The sequence below is a fragment of the Colossoma macropomum genome, unplaced genomic scaffold (genome assembly GCF_904425465.1).
Source record: "Colossoma macropomum unplaced genomic scaffold, Colossoma_macropomum, whole genome shotgun sequence".
Taxonomy (NCBI): Eukaryota; Metazoa; Chordata; class Actinopteri; order Characiformes; family Serrasalmidae; genus Colossoma; species Colossoma macropomum.
The window spans coordinates 17,018,073-17,036,204 of NW_023494809.1; the positions used below are offsets into that span (position 1 = coordinate 17,018,073).

The 18,132-nt window shown below is 36.9% G+C and overlaps 1 protein-coding gene across 1 annotated transcript in view; it reads left to right on the top strand.

Annotated features, from left to right (window-relative positions):
- The first annotated feature begins 6,625 nt into the window (after positions 1 to 6,625).
- sema5a (sema domain, seven thrombospondin repeats (type 1 and type 1-like), transmembrane domain (TM) and short cytoplasmic domain, (semaphorin) 5A) overlaps positions 6,626 to 18,132 on the top strand; it is a 238,508-nt gene continuing 227,001 nt past the window's right edge. Inside the window, exon 1 of the mRNA XM_036558268.1 lies at positions 6,626 to 7,024. The gene's annotated coding sequence lies outside the window, so the exon portion shown is untranslated. The remainder of the gene's footprint in view (positions 7,025 to 18,132) is intronic.

The following is an 18,132-nucleotide window of genomic DNA, read 5'->3' on the forward strand; positions in this document are numbered from 1 at the left end:
TAGTCCCCAAAGAAAACTTATTTTTTCAGATTTTCCACTAATTATTAACATCATGAACAATACATATTCAAAAAATATTGTACAAAACTCAGATAACATGTGTAGGTTCACTGGTGGTTTTGGATAGTGAATAAAATGGCTGTATTTGTGTTGTAGACATTGTGACCTCTGGTTCCCATCACCACCACTATGATCTGATTTCACATCGATTTCACATCTGATTTCACACAGGAACAAAGTCTGAATGACTTTGTTCCTGTGTCATTGTTTTAGTACATTATTTACTGTATGTGTAGCTTTGTTCATGTTAAGCATTTTTAAATATCTTATGGTGCATTCACAGACCCTCAGCCATTGCAGTGTCCTCATAGAAACACTTGTTTATTAGTACTGTATTTTCCATCCATCTTCATAGTGTTCCATGATATCTGGACAAAAGCATTTTTATAGTAGAACCTGATAGATTTCACCACCATCATGCAAAAATATTCAAAAATGCATGAACGACTGCGCTAAAATATGAGTTCATGCACCACTTAGTTATATTTCCTCAAAGATTTCCTCCATAACTAGCAGAGCTATTACCAGAGGAGCCATGACTTATAGCAAAGCAAAGTTCAGGCATAATTCAGGCTGTTGGAAGTGTGCAGAGACTTTCTGCACTAGTTCTGTAAGGTACTGCTCAAAGGTTTGGAATACTAGTCAAACATTTGTTATTTGATTTAATAATAACTTGTGTAGACATTATAAACAAAGACAGAACACATTTTTAGATGTATTTCACAGTATTTCAGTTTTTTGGTAAGAAGATCTTGTGCAGAACTGATCTAAAATACTGTAATGATCTATTTATAGTTATTTCTAATCAAGTGTCAAGTTACCTGCCTTGAGATTTAATCACTGTCTTCTGGATATTCATTTTATTATGATTTTATTTTTGATGTTATACAGCTTTCTCAGTCATTATGGAATCATCTACTGCTGTGTTTGTTGTTCTGGAAACATCCAACATTTCTTACATTTTACTCCTTCATACTTTAATTTGTGTAATATTAGAATCATTTTACATATAGTCAGCATTTAGTTTGAGGCTGAAAAAGAGCCTCAACAACTAAATATAATATGACATTTTTCAGTATGTAGTTTGTCCATTCTTTACAGCTTCCCTGGGGTGGTCAGTCCATTGTTCTGAGAACACCAGCAGCTTCTTTGTTTGATTTGTCTGTTTCCGTTTCTCAGTAAGAGCTTCTTGACAGCTACACATCCTTTCAGCGCCATAGTGTTGAGTTGTATTCTCACAGTGGAAGGATGGACAGAAACACTTTGTGGATTTTTTCAGATCTGAATCAAGAGTGGAGCTTTGATTTTCTCCTCTCTCTCAAAGATGAAAGCTGTAAGTGCTGTTTATCTGATGGGGACAGTTTTCATGGTCTACAAGGTTTTGCAGGTGGTTGTTAGGAGTCCCATTTTCTCTGTTGCTTTTAATCATTTTTGATGAAGTTCCAGTTTTGGAACCTTCACTTATTTTCCTTTGTCTTTATCCTTCCTTACACAAGTGGAATATCTTACATCTGATCTCAGAAGTATCTCCTGCAGTGATTCTAAGAGAGAAATAAGAAAGACAGTAAGGAGAAATGAGGAAAAGGTGGATTTAACAAGCTAAGTTAGATAGATTTTACAGTTTAAAAGAATATTCTTAATGAAATGTTATCCTCTATTGATCTTCATGGCCAACTTATTATTATTATTATTATTATTATTATTATGATTATTATTGTTATTGTTATTATTATTATTATTTAGACATTCTGCACATTCTGCCAAATAAACTGTGCCTGTCTAGACGCCAAGAAAGAAACAAAACAAAAGAATCAATGTTATATTACAGACTGTAGTCTATCTGTTTCTCTGCATACTTTGTTAGCCCCCTTTTACCCCGTTCTTCAATGGTCAGGACCCCCATGGACCCTCACAGAGCAGGTACTATTTGGGTGGTGGATCATTCTCAGCACTGCATTAACACTGACGTGGTGGTGGTGTGTTAGTGTGTGTTGTGCTGGTAGAGTGTGAAAAAATTCTGAAAAAATCCTAGAGGAAACACTGTTCGGTAACTTGCACTTTATGACTATTTTAACTGGAAATTAAATAAATGAAGGGTGGTCTCTGACTTTTGCACATCTGTATGTAATCTGCAAGTACAAAAACAGTATTTTTCCTTTAAACAATATATATAAACAAACTGTCTTGCATGAAAAGAGGGTTGTTTTTGGCTCCGTGCTGAAGTTGCTCCAGGCGTTTTCTAGCTATTTAATGAAGCTCAAGTCTATTGACGGTGATTTGGTGAGTCAGTACATTCAGAAATAATTGTGCACTGAACACTCAGTCCTATTAATCACTAGTCAACAATAATGAAGTTCTTAGCTTGCCAGGTTCTTTTGGAAACGTACATAGTTAACTTCATTAAAGTGGAGTTAATGTGGAGTTAATGTGGAGTAGTGTTTTGCGCTATGCAGATTTTAACTGGACTCGAACACCTTCAGAGATGATTCAACACAGTTGATTGGTGATTTCACTGTAAACAAGCACGCTTATGGAGATGCTGGTATCAGTTCTGGCCACCACAAGCTCCAAAACGATGTGTGGATCTGGCATAATTTTATCTTGTACCTAAGCGGAGTGGAATATGATTGGTTTCGGCCTGCAGTGATGGATGGAAAACCTTTTGGCTTACAGTGCTACGCTCCAGCGGTCGTCTATCATATTTTGAGTCGTGCCCTGCGTTTTCTGCACATGATTCATTAGAAGGAAATAATAGACTTCTTTTCTTCTCTAAAGGAGTAGATTGATGACAGTTTTTTGGTGTATTGAGTGCATGTGAGAGGATTAACTGGAAACTAAGCCTGTAATGTGTCCTGCGTTTTGGATATATATCCAACAGTGTGGCAGCTACATCATTTCCAATGCTGCACTGAAATGCATTTCATCAGAAAACACCAGAGATGGAAAGTAGCAGCTTACAGTTAGAGTACATGGGCATGTTTTTTTTTCCCTTTAATAATACATTTCTATCTATATTAAATCAGATTTTACTCCTACATGATTTCTAATTAAGTATTCAACTTTGCTTTTTCAGTTTTTACCAGAAAAATGAAGCTAGCTGGCTACTTCTTAGCTAAACTAATCTTAGCTAAACAGCAACTGTTAAATAGCTATTTTTACCATTTTCTTTTTGAAGTTTGAGAACAACAAGGATGACAGCCTTTTAATAAACATAATGACAGTGCTTATACATTCTATTAAGTCTCTTTTAGCTAGCTAATTTAGCTGATGTAAGCTTACGTTGAAGATGGTCTAATACAGGCAGCTAAGTAAGCTAAATCTAGCGAAACCTTGAGGAAATGCCCAAGTTATTTACTCTTACTCAACTGAATTATCGCTGCTCTTACAGAAGTAGTCATTTTTAGTACTCTTTTCACTCCTGCAAACACAAACTGCAATGTAGGCCCCGTCTCACAGAGCTTAGCCAGCTAACTTCAGACCTTAAGTATGGGACATCGCACACTGCGTGACAGGCTGTAGTGATGTCGTCGGCTCTTTGAGTCGGTTCTTCTAGGTGGAACATTCTGGCTCTGCCCCCTCATTATCCCCAACACCTGTTTCTTGTGTGTAACTTGATTCTGGTTTTGTTTTTTGTCATTTTCATGTACTTCCAAGTGTGTCTTGTTAGATGTTCTTTTGCTTTTTTCTCCCTTTGTTTGTTGATGGTTGATGGATTTGCCTGTCTCAGACATTTTGCTCATTTGTTGCTACATCTTTTGACCCCCTGCCTGAGACATTGGATATATTTCTTGATCTATTTTTTAGATTTCCATAGGCATTGGGTAATAGACTGTCAATCATATGCAGTGCAACATTGATGGAAATGCATAAAGTGAATCTATTTAGCAATAACTGACCTATTCAGTATAGCCAGATTTAGCAAGAGTGGTTGATTTTTTTTTTCTTGATTAGCGTCTTGATAGTTTTATGTTTTTTAAAATAGTTCTTTATGACAAATATAATTCATTTTTTGTTCAGTACTTCATAAGAAGGTAGATTAAGGAAAATTAAACATAAACAATATTGTGAATTCTTGTAAAAAGGTCTGGAAGAGCCATTTGTGAGCTGAAAAAGCCGATGGTGAGCTGAGCCGATTGACTTGACTCACTGAAAAGAGCCGGAACGTCCATCGTTACCATTCTCCCATATGTTGCAGGAAGGAGAAGTGCCATGAGAAGGCGCTGCGGATTGATGTTTCAAATGGGAGTTAGATTTATTTTTTGTATTCATGTAACTGCATTTTTTGTGGGGAACACTATTTCCATTAGGCTTTCCGTTGTGAAGCAAATGATTCAAAAATGTAAAAAAGGTACTAGCCATGTTATATTATAGCTAACTTCCCCTCGCTAGCACGAGCTAACTGCTAACCTAGGCGCGATTTAATGTGAGCTACCATGCGGTAATTTGACATTTGCACAAAACATTAGCAAGAAATGCAAGATTAGTAAGACTTTCATAAAGAGTCATAAAACAGCTTAACTGTGGTTGCATTTGTTAGGTAAAGCTGAAACTTGGTCAGGACCCTCACTAAGATGAGCATGCTTCATGAGACAGACCCCTGTTAGACCGGATGTCTTGCTTTGAGGCCTTTTTGTTGCATGAGATCTCTTTAGGTGAAACATAATTTTAGATTTACTTTTCTGCACTCTCTTTCTGAGAACACTAAAACACTACAGTCAAGAAAGACAGACAGCACTACAACTGCTCTCCCCCTGCAAACTTTTTCCCCCCAACCACCTTTTTTTATGGCCATACCAATGACAATAAATCACAAAGGCTATTTAGCTGATGACCGTTTGATTTCTTTTGGATCGTGCCTGAGGCCAAAACAGGCAGCAAACGCAGTGTCTGCAAATATGAAAGTTTTGGCTGCGTTTATACCTCAGAAGGGTCTTTATCTCACTTTTGATCTGCTGTGAAAAGGTGTGTTGAGTCACAGCTTTACAGCTAGAGAAATTTAATACACGTGCACAACTAGGCTACTGTTAGCCCAGAAGAAATTACATATGAAAAAATCCAGACCCAGACACGTAGTTATTAACTGTCCCTGACATGAGAGGCATTTTATACTTATGATTTTGCTGTCACCAGGAAAGAGAGAGAGAGACAGACACAGACAGGTTGCTAGATTTCTACTGTAGTACACAACGTTTCTGGATGTGCTCTGCTTTCTTTTGAGTGGCTTTCCGTCTGAGTAAATTCACTGTCTCATTTCAAAGGTAAACGCTGAACCCGCAGAAGAAAAGCCACTTGAAATGTAAACCTCAGTTTTCACTCCTCCACTGTGGCACGTTTGCCTTTTGAATTCCGATGTGGGCGAATAACAAAGAGACTCGATGTTTAGTCTAACACAAGGTAAATTTAAATCCAAACAGTGTTTTATAACTTGTAAACAGTGGGGATCAACTGTATTAGCATAGACTATTACACACTGAAAAAAATATATAATATACATGTAATAGGGTATACTTACACTAGGCCACATTGAGGTTCTCTATTAAAAAAATGCTTGCTGGAAGAGGATCTAATACACTGTCAGAAACAAGAAACACATACCTTTTTCTTCCACTCAGTGACCACTTTCTCAAAAAAACCCTACCTTGTAGCTCCATCTTGCAGTTAGAAACTGTAGCTCATCTGTTGATGCACACAGTTTGGTGTTTTTAATAAAGGGACTAATGAGTGGAAAGACAAGGTAGGTGTTTTTTAATAAAGTGGCCAGTTGGTGGAAGTATAAGTTAGGTGTTTCTAATAAAGTGATAATGTTTCTCTTTGTTTATATATATATATATATATATATATATATATATATATATATATATATATATATATATTCCTCCTTTCTCACACACAAATTCTATCTTTCTCTTCTTTATTTACATACCCTTATTCACTCGTTTCTCCTCACTCTTTCCCCTCCAGCTTTATTCTCTCTTTATCATTCTCTTTCCTTTTCTCCTGTCTCTCTCTCCAGTTCAGTTTATTTTTGCTCTCTTGTGTTCTATCTTTCTTTTCCAATATTGCACTCTCTCACCCTCTTTCTCTCCTTCTTGTCTTTCTTTCTCTTATTCTTTACCTTTCTGTTTCTCTCTTTCACAATCCCCCTCTCTCACTCATTCTCTCTCTTTCTGTCTTTTGTCTCTCTCCAGCTCTCTCCTCTTTCACAATCTATCCTGCTTTCTCTCTTACTCTCTATCTCTCTTTTCCTCTCCTACTCACACACTCTCTCCATCTTTCTCTTCTGTATTCACATACTCTCATACTATCATTTCTCCTCCTTCTTTCCTCTCCTCCTTTATTCTGTTTCTTTATCACTCTCCTTCTTTCTCCTGTTTGTTTGTCTCTCTCTCTCCCTCTCCCTAGTTCACTTTATTTTATCTCTCTCCTTTTCTGTCTCCCTTTCCCAATCTTGCGCTCTTTCTCCCTCTTTCTCTCATTCTCTCTCTTCCTTTTTTCTTTCACTCTGTCCCCTTTCTCTCATCCTCTGTTTTTTCTGTGTCTCTCCGGTTCTCTCTCCTTCTCTTGCTATTTGTTTCTCTCTTTCTCAATCTATCCTGCTTTCTCTCTCCCTCTCTATTTCTTGTCCCTCTCTATCTCACTTTCTTTCTTCTCCTCTGTCTTTCTTCTCCTTATTCACATACTCTCCTTCCCACATCCCTCTTTCCCCTCCTCTTTATTCCCTCTCTTTATCCGTCTCTCCCTCTTCTTCCCGTCTGTGTGCGTCTCTCTCTCTCTCTCTCTCTCTCTCTCTCAGTCTGAAGCTCTTCCTCCACATCTGCGTCCACACTCACGCGCACTCACTCACTCCTCTCGCGCTCTCAGTGGGATCGCACGCGCTCAGTGGGATTTTACTCTCTGTCTCTGTCCCTCTCTCTGTCTCGCTCTCTCTCTCCTGATGAACAGGAATACTCGCACTCTTTCTCCGGTAAGTGACCCCTTTTCATTCCTCCTTTTGTCTTGCGCTGTTTCATTTCTTTGATCCGCTGCGGGTCTCACGTTTCGTCTCGTGCAGGAAAAACCTGCGCGCGACTCCGCTCTGGCTGGACTGAAGTAGCACCGCGAGCCGCTGAAAGGTTTTGCTTCGTAAAATCTACACTTTTTCATAAAGGCCTGAAAACTGCGCGTGCTGCTTTCCCTCCGGGCCAAGTTTTGAGGAGACAAATCACTTTTCTAGTGCGTTGTGCTCGTGCTTAGCGTTTCTGAAGGTACCTGCAGTTGTGGTGTTTATTTTTTGGTCGCGCATGCGCATTTCATTCGCAAAATGAGGCGACAGTCCGCTACGGTGATATTAAAGGCTTTTAAAATCTTTCCAAGTCGGTTTTGTGTCCAGAGTGCAGCCCGTACACGGTGTTAGTGATCCAGCGTCCAGTGCAAGTTTGTTTGGTTGTGATTTAATCCACCACAGGGTGGCGCTGTCACAGAGTTTATATCATACAGCCTGACAGACTGATTCAGCCTTGAATAATGCTTAGAATAACTTTACGTTGGCTGGACTGTGATTGATTTGATGGTCTAATTGTGCTGAAGCGCTTCACTGATCTTCAGAAATGTCTGCTTTTGTACTTGTGAAATGTGCAGAGTAATTTGATTAATTATTCTGATTTTTTACAAAAATATCTATAGTAAAATTATATGAAACCAAACACTTTGTATACCCATATGGAAATCTGATATAGTATGGCAATATGTGGATGTCAAATATATGACACATATCAGCATATGAGTTTTCTTTATATCTAACTTACATGAGTCACCTATGTGACATATATGCCAACTCATTTGAAATGTTCAAATATGGGACATAAATTTCAGCCATAAATCAGCCTATACAAACATGTGTGTAACACATATATTTAACAATATATGATAGAAAACATTCATGTATATGGATGCCTTGTATTACTCATATATACTAACTTCATGTTATAGAATATATTGCCGCTGTCCAATGAAAAACAAGTATCTCCAAAATAGTAACTTTACAGGAGAGGGCAAAAACCTTCTTTACCTTCAATGTAAGTTAATAGAAAAAGTTTTTATTCTAAGCAATTTTGGACCATTTCTATTGGTCCAATCATCATAAAATTTTCACACAAAGGACAACTGCTGAGCTCAAACGATGCAGAAAAGTAAAAATTGCAAAAAATGGAGAGACATCTTTTTCACTGGACAGCGACAATAAGCATCTTCCTTGTTTCTTCCACATACATCCTAATGAAGAGAAAATTAATATAATAGCTACGTAAATTTACTCTAAAATTTCAACATTAGGCAATTGAAACATTATAATATTAAATAAATGAAAATATCGTTTCCTGACACATTTGAATATTTAAACATATAAAATAGTAACAATTACAACTGTAGGGATGTATGTATCATCATGGATATATGCATGTATTATGCATATATGTCTAATATTTGATACATATATATTCATAAACTTTAAAATATGTGCCTGACCTACTTGGTTATATGACCACATATCAGATTTCTGTATGATTAATGCTGTGTAATAACTCACTTCTAATAATCTGTTATGTCTTCACCTCTGTGTAGTACTTTGTGTAGTACTTTGTGTAGTATTGCCCAAGTTTACCTTAAGTTTTTTGTCAGAATACTGTAGAAATTCCTGTAGTATTACTGTAGATGTAAGCATCTATGAGTTGGTTTTGGGTTATTTTTGAATATGACCCCCACCCCAATTACAGTGTGTTAGACTTCTAAAAGTAGTATTAAAGTAGTATCCTCATAAATACTGTGTGGTGTAATGTGGCTACACCCTTTATAAAAAGAGGCGTTCTCTAAAAATAAGGCAGTTCTTCAGTTCAGTGGTTATATAGAACCATGACAATTCCAAGAATTTTCCAAATGCCTCTGGTTCTTTGCTTGCTCTTGATGGAGAAGCTGTTGTATATTTTTTTTAAAGCACCTTTTGAATACAATGATACCATAGTGCAACAAATGGGATTTTAATATTGGTACGGGTCATAGAACCTAGACCATAGAATCTTCTGTTGGTCCTCTATAGAGTGGAAAAACTGATATCTTGGCAAGTGAAAGCATCTTTAGTGTGGCCAGTCATGAATAGTTGATAGCTCTCATTGTGAGACTGATGTAAGAATACTCAAGTCATTTTATCCGGTGGTATTTTCTTATTGGCAAATAATTTTCTTTTTCAGTCAAAAATGCTTGAAATGTAAATTATCTACCAGTAAGAAAATAAGTTGAGTGATTATCCAGTAGCATAAGATAGTCAGGTAAAATGAAAGTAAATACAAATGACCAGAAATAGGTTGAGTAGTCTTCTAACATCCTTACAGCCGTCTCACAATGAGGAATATTAGTTAGTTTATTTGTCCAAAAGTCTGTAGACACCTACTTCTCCCATGTTTCTTCTAAAGTCAAGGGTGTTTTGCTGCAATATCAGCTTCTACTGAGAAGGCTTTAAACTAGATGTTGAATGTTGCTGTGAGGATTTCATTGCATTCAGCTGCAAGAGCATTAGTGACGTCAGGTACTGATGTTGGACGATCGGTTTTGGATCACTCCAACTCATTCCAAAGGTATTGGATGTCACTCTAGAAAACACAGTTCTACTGCTCCACAGTCCAGTGCTGGGGAGGGCTTTATGCTTGGCATTGGGCATGGTGACCTTAGGCTCATGCGCACCTGCTCTATAGCATCCTAATCTATTGGTCAGTGCTTTTCTATGGAGATTATACAGGCTGTGTTATTGTATGCCTGTGTCAGCAGCAATGAGTGCATCATAAAGGGGACTTCCACCCAATTTTCTAGATTTCTGTATAATTAAATAGTTAAAATGTTATAGTTTTTCAGAGAAGTTTCATGTCAAATGCTCGGTTCTAGAGAAACCTTGAGTCAGAATCATTCACAGTGGTGATGATAGGAACCAGACGTCCACCTCTATAACCTCCCTCAAATGAAGTGGTTATAAATACACTGCCTGATATCTGAGACATTGTTTTATGATAGTTTTGCGAAAGTTTTTGCCTAAAACATATTTTTAAAATTCATGATTGAAGGATACAAGCTCGGTGTTGTGAGGCAAAATAGTCCCCAAAGAAAACTTATTTTTCACAGATTTACCTCTATTTTACTATTATTAATATTACATAAAAAAATGTAGGAGGTTCACTGGTGGTTTGGCTAGTAAATTAAATGGCTTTATTTCTGTTGTAGACATCACGACCCCTGGTTCCTATCACCACCACTGTAAAGAAATCTGAGTCGAAAAGTTCCTCTACAGTGAACATTCAGAACGACTTTACATCACGGAATTTATGCAGAACATTTGAGCAATTGATTTCTTAAAGTAGCAGGATTCACACATTAGATAAGGACATATACAGTACATTGGCTAAATTGAAGATAATTTTTCTTGCAAATATGTCACTTTTTGCAGTGTAGAGCCCTTTTTTGTTTAAAGTGTTGTTACTTTCCACACCATTACCACAATTAACTTTTTTGTGGTTTTTCTTGCGTTGTGGCTTGTGCAGTGTGGAAGCAGCTTTGTGTCAGTATGCCGCTGTTAGCCACTGACATATCCAATCTCATTTAACACAATAGGACTTGTCAGGTCATTAAGCATAATGGCATCAACCTTGCACGGAGAGAGAGCATTCTCACCCACACGCGTGCGCGGGGCTGGACAAATTTAATGCGTTTCAGTTTCCCCGCAGTGTGCTGGGGCAGCTGGCCGAAAAATGGGAAGTGACTCTTTAAATAGGCGGCAAATGCAGTTGTTTATGGCTCTGAACATGAACAATAACTTTACCTGTAAGAGTTTTCACTCTCAGGAGGATGTGTTTGAGTTTACAGCAGATTGCAGCATCTTTTATTTTATGCATGCACACAACGCACGCTCACGAACAAACATACGTCAGCAGAATATACGGTTCTGTCTAGACGCTGTAAAGTATCCCAGTTCTCTTCAATGTGTTTGCATAATAGATGTTTAAGATGTTTGTAGTGATGGGAGTAATTTTAAAAAGGAATTTCTCTGACTTTTAACAAAAGTCTGCATAAAGCCCAATGCTGGGGGACTTTATACCCTTCTAGCCAAGCTTGGCATTGGGCATGGTGACCCTAGGCTCATATATGGCCTTCCAGAGCATCCCATTCTATTGCTCATTGCTTTTCTATGGAGATTATTCAAGCTGCGCTATTGAATGCCTGAGTCAGCAGCAATGTGAACACTTTAAAGGGGAATTCCTCTGAATTTTCTAAATTTCTGTATAATTGAATGGTTAAGATGTAGACATGTATTCAGAGTGGTTTGATATGAAATGGTCTGCTCTAGAAAAACTTACCAAGTCAGAATTGTTCACCGTGGTAGTGATAGGAACCAGACGTCAATCTCTAAAAGTTCCTTCACAGAAAGTTCTTGTATAATAGTTTTTAAAATGCTGCCTGATGTCTGAGGCGAGGTTTTGAGCCTAAAATATATTCTGTGAATATATCCATTCATGGCGGAGGGGTACATACAGGCCGTTGTGAGACAAAATAATCCCCCCCAAAAAACATATTTTTCAGATTCATCGCTATTTTACCATCATCAACATTACATATAAAAACTCAGAAGACACATGTAGGTTCACTGGTGTTTTGGATAGTAAATAAAATAGCTGTATTTGTGTTGTAGACATTGTGACCCCTGGTTCCTATCGCCATCACTGTGAAGAAATCAGAGTTACAAAGGACCATTTCACACCAAACCACTCTGAATGACTTTGTTTACATCTCAACCACTGAATTATGTGGAAAATTTGGAAAATTCTGTGAAATTTCCCTGTTTAAAGTACACTGCAATATAAAACGCAAAAGGAACAGTACCATTTCAAATATTAAAAGTTACATAACCACATACAATTACCTTCTTTTGTAAAAGTTTCAGTGGAAGTATTTTGAGGCACAGCCAATCAGAACAGGGCTCAATTAAATATATATGTCTTAAAGGCACAGTAAAACAAAAACAGCTCTAAAAGCTCCCTCACAGAAAGTTATTACATGAAATGTTTATGAATATGCTTTCTGATGCCTGAGGTGATAGTATGTTGATGATGCTAAGAGAAAAAAAAAGGTTGGAATATGGTCATGTATTAATAATCATATGCATTATGACTTTTTTTGGTACATAAAACCACAAAAATGTTATAAATGGACAAAAATAAAAAACAAGAAAAATGTAGAATACAGGCCATTTAAAATGAAGCTGTTTTGGTGGTATAAAGAAATATTAGAGGTGCAATAGAAATGTTAATATAATACATACCTGGTGAAATGATTTCAATATGTATTAAGGTTTTTTAAGTATATTTTAACCCGTTAATGTCCTTGTCTGAATTGTTCAACATCCTGTTCATATGCTTGAGCACAAAACTGAAGAAAATTTTCAAATTGATCAAACCATGTGGAGTTTTTATCACAGAACAATAGAAACTCCACATTTTATTGTGAATACAAGTATGAAAATGATATATATTCAAAAAAAAAAAAACCAAATAGTTGCTTTTAGGGATTCATGAGGTATAACTATAAATACTATACACATTTTAACAATGTTGTTCAGAATGAGTTGTTGATTTTTCTTGTATTTTTTTTTTTTTGCCTAAGATTGTGTGAATGAGTTCTGTTCTGATCGTCCTGTATTGTGCCTCACTAAAAACACAAGTTCAATGGAAATGGCTAAAGCTAAACTGCTGTGGGCTGAATAGGTGGATATATATGAACATGTTGGTGTTTGTGACATCTGTAGCAATGCTTACATGTTAGATCAAACTCTTTTATTTCAAAAAGTGTGGTAAATTCTTTTTTTTCCATGATATAGATTCTTTAACACTACTGGATATTGAAATTTAACACTGTAGAATATTGAAACTCCAGAGAGTAGCTGAACTATAACACTGTGGTATATTGAACATGCCATGTTATTCATTTGAACTCTTTTCAGAAGAGTTTTTCAAAGAATCAGTCACATTATACCCCACAGACTTCTCTATAAAGCACATGCATCAGGATGTGTGGAGAAACGGTGGAGAAAAGTGACCCCTGTCCAGATGGTTATATTATTTTGGGTCGTCTTAAAGCGTCTTGAAGTCTTTCTCCAGAGTTCGTTGCCTTGCAGTTGTTGAAGTCCCAGAGGACAAAGGCTGAAAAGGGCTGAATTCCGAGACGAGCTGTTGAGTTTTCTTTAGGCAGTGAGGCTGGATGAAATTACAGAATTACAGCACAGTTTCTATACAGAATGTGGACGTGCCTGGGACAAAAGAGAAATGCCTTTGGATGATTTGGAGCAGTCTATGGTGTAATGTTACTTACAGTGCTGTGCAAATCAGAGAACACTCTTCATTTGTTTAATTTCCAGTCAAAACAGGATTTAAGTAGGTTATTCATTTTTTTTCAGGAGATATTTTTGAGCAGATTAGATATAAAATAATACTGAAGAAACAGGAGTTTCCAAAACTGGAGCTCAGTGATTAAATGCTACTGAGAAAATAAGACCTCCAACAGCCACCTGGAAGGCCTGGTAGACCACCCAAACCTCCATAAACAGCATTTAACACTTTAATCTTTAAGAGAGAGGAGAAAATCAAACTGCTTCAGATCTGAAAAAATCCACAGGTGTTTCTGTCCATCCTTCCACTGTGACAAGACAACTTTATGAGTCTCAACACTATGAGTCTGAAAGGATGTGTAGCTGTCAAGAGGCCCACACTGAGAAAAGGAAATAGACAGATTAAACAAAGAAGCTACTGATGTTCTCAGAACAATGGACTGACCACCCCAGAGTCCAGACCTCAACATTACTGAATGTGTTTGGATTACTTGGATGGTGAGGTGCAGTGTTTTTACACAGTACTGCATGCTAGCACAATTCATTCATGCTATATTAGTGATGTTGGTTTTATACGACCTCCTTGTTCCACAACGGCAGAACATATTAAAGATTAAATATATATATATATATATATATATATATATATATATATATATATAGCTATGTGACTCACTTTAATCCATCTTTATAGTTTGTCATACAGTGTCAGAAACCACATAATCCAGCCTATTAGAGTTTACTGAACAACTCCACAGTGACTGAGGTCAGTGGTGATGATTTAGGTATGCAGTGAGCACTATGCGAATTGGTGGTGTAAAGGTGTTCATGACTTGTCATAGCTACATTAGCTTCGTAGCTCCAGTGGAAAAGAAAAGAAGTAAAACATGTCCTGGCTAATCATCTACATTAGGGTTTAAGGGGAAGCTGTGTAAATGAGATTTTTTCCTGAACTGTCACTTTAATTTCAGGATTATTGTTGGTCACTGTGGCGCATTGTTTTGTGACAGCACCTTTCTGTGTTCGTTCACTTCTGGTCTCAGCTGCATTTGGGATGCAGCGCCTGCCAAGCCTGTGCTATCAAACACATCCAGCACTTCGGTCTGCTTTAGTGTTGACGGATGCACAGCTGACTGCCAGTTCAAAGAGACTGCTTTGTCACTGACACTTTCAAACGTCCAAGAGACGTAAGATCATTTAAAATAAATGCCTTCGACTTTTGATGAGGGACACAGGCATTTTTTTGTTTGTGCTCTTGGAAATGTTAATGCATAACGTTTTCAGTGCTTGGCTTGGCATGATTGGGGCATTGTACACTGAATTGCACTCACTGGCCATTTTATCAGAAATACCCACCATACTGTCATATGCAAAAGAACACTCCTGGTTAACACATCCTCTACAGAGAACACACCTAAATATGGGATTTTTCTGCACTTTTTAGTGGCCAATTTTTATTTGCTTACTGAATTCAACATATTGGAAAAAAGACAAGACATAAAAATTGTGCCATAACCTCTGCACAGGCCATGTTTATGTTTTTTTGTTTTTTCCCCAAAATATATTCAATTGAACAAATAAACAGCAGTTGTGCATTAAATGTGCAGAAGTGTGTTCTTTGTAGAGGATGTGTTAACTTATTTCACTTGTGATTTTAGTCCTATCTGAATGCAGCATGTCAGTCATTTTTACGGACATGCACTCCAGCATCAGTAAAGATTCCAATGCCTTTTACCTTCCATAAACGAGCTGTAGAGATAACCGCAAATAACGCTATTATATTTTGTGGAAAAGAAGTTTCTTTAGTGTGGAGGAACTCAAAGACATTTTTACTTGTGTTCTCTGTCCCTAAAATCAAGCTGTACTCTCCTACCTCAAGTGGACATTTCAGAACATTAAAACGTGGAAAATTACAGAAAGAAGTTAATATTTGCAGTGATGTTAAGTGTGAATTTCCAAGCTAGTAATAAAGCTAATGACACATTTGCTTTTACTTCATTTCATTTACTTCATTTAAGACAGCAAAACAGATGGTTAGGGAAAACAGAATAACAGCTAAAGTAAATGTTGTAAGTAAGTGTTTTCTGCTCATTTCTGCAGAAAAGGCAATGTGTAAATTGAGTAGCCACTCCCATCTGTCATATACTGAGATTTCTTAGCCCAACATTCTTTGGTAAACCTGCTTTACTCCACCTCCCTGTAGAAAGGTAATGAAAAATGCAACAAAACATGTAATTTTACCAGGGGTGCCCAAACTTTTGTATTTGACTGTACACTTTTGCATTTGACTGTACACTTTGGGGGTATCCAATGGAACCACAAGGGAAGATGCTTAATTGGTCATTAAATTGCATTCAAACAAATATCTGTATTATTAGTCATATTTTCATTATTATCGCGATTTGTGTTTCTGCAGTAAATACAACACAAAGGACTGTGATGACAGAATAAGTCATATTACTAACATTTGCAGAGCAAGAGTGATAATTAGATTGGGGGGCTGTAGTGTTTGGAGCTGTGTCTAAAATTAGAGCTCTTGTGTCTCCCATAACATGGTCTCTTACATGCAGTGTGAGGAGTTAACCACTCTACTATAAAGCCAAATATGAAAACTACCCTATTCTTCAAGAAGTCCACTGCTGAGATGTGAACAAAGTCATTCAGAGTGGTTTGATGTGAAATGGTTAATTGTTGAGATTGCTTTACAATGGTGATGATAGGAACCAGAGGTCTACAAGTGTCTTCTACACGTGTAAAATGGTGGAAAATCTGAAAATATAAGTTTTCTTTGGGGACTATATAGCCTAACAGTGCCTTGCATATACCTCTTTACCATGAATAGCTTTTAAAAATTATATTGTAGGCCAAAACCTTCTCAAACTATCATGAAGCAATGTCTTTGACATTAAGCGTGAGTGTATACATAACAATTTCATCTAATAACTTTATGTAATATAGCTTTTAGTTGCATTAAACTGGATTCACATGTCTGTTTGGTACCATTCACCACCACTATGAACAGATCTGACTCTGTATGTTTCGCTAGAACTGAGCCTTTTCAATCAAACCACTCAGAATGACTTTGTTTACATCATAACCATTGAGTTATACTGACATTTGGAAAAATTGGTGGAATTCCCCTTTACCTACTAATCTGTGAAAATGCTTTTTTATTCTTACTCAAAGTGTGAGAAATATGCGAAGTGCTACTGTCACAACAAAGCTGCATCACCATAAAGTGCTTTTTTTAAAGGGCCAGTGAAAATGAGTGGACAGGGCTTTAACTGTGTGGTTTTACGCCCCTTTTGGGACTGACTCTGCTGGCCATAGAACAGTTACAGCAGATTTTAGCATAATAAGAAATTGAAAAGGTGTGGTAGGGAAAAGAAAACAGGAAGCTGTTTCAGTACTTAGAGCTGAGTGTCTTACCTTGAAGCAAATCCACACTCACCTGCAGTCCAATACAGTACCCTAACCTTCAGTCTGCAATCCAATATAATACGAACCTCCAGTCCATATTAATCATACGGCAGCTCGATTCTTTCAGCATGTGCCCCTGGGTCACATTCATTTGCGCTCAGGACGTTGCCATGACTGGGTCCAGACCCTCTGTGAGAAATGTGAAGTGTCCATCAGACACAATAGGTTTGCTGTGGAGAGAGAATTTGCAGAGTGAAGCTTTTATTGTCATTGATGCTGCCTGCAAAGGTTCAACAATGTTGCCATAGCTACTGTGGAAGATTAGATAAGTACATGTGGAGAAGAATGGTGTGGAATGGAGACGAGACAATTATGTGTGTCCTGACTGTAGTAAAAGCAGAGAAAAACAGGACTAACCTACAGAATCAACTGAAAAATGATGTGTTTTTCACAAAAGTCCATTGTTTAATTTCTTCAAACTGAAAGAGCAAAACCATTTCCTCTTTGTTTTCTGGGGTTAAATTTAAGATCAGTCTCAGGATTAGGCTTAGACAATTATCATTACATATAGATACATTCATATTTTAATGATGTGTGTGTGTGTGTGTGTATATATATATATATATATATATATATATATATATATATATATATATATATATATATATATACTACATATCTGTGCTATCCAAAAAAAAAGTACCTCCAAATTGGCAAGAGAAGGCAAAAAATTTGTTTCAAATTTATTTGAGATTTTATTCCAAGCAAAAATTGGGACATTATTACATATAGATGCATAAATATTTTATATATATATTATATAATATATATATATATATATATATATATATATATATATATAAAAGAACATATTATTATTACATATATATAGGGCTCCCCTTTGCTCTCAAAATAGCCTCAGTTCTTAATGGCATGGATGCCAAAAGATGTTGGAAATATTCTGGTCCATGTTGATGTGACTGCATCATGCAATTCCTGCCATTTTTTCAGGTCCACTTTTATGCTGCGAATCTCCCGTTCTACCATATCCCAAAGGTGTTCTATTGGATTCAGATCTGGTGACTGTGAAGGTCACTGAAAAACAGGGAACTCATTGTCATGTTCATGAAACTAGTATAAGATGACCTTTACTTTGTGACATGGTGCATTATCATGCTGGAGGTAGCCATTAGAAGATGAGTAAATTATGACTATGAAGCAAGGCACATGGTCAGCTACAGTATTTAAATTGGCTG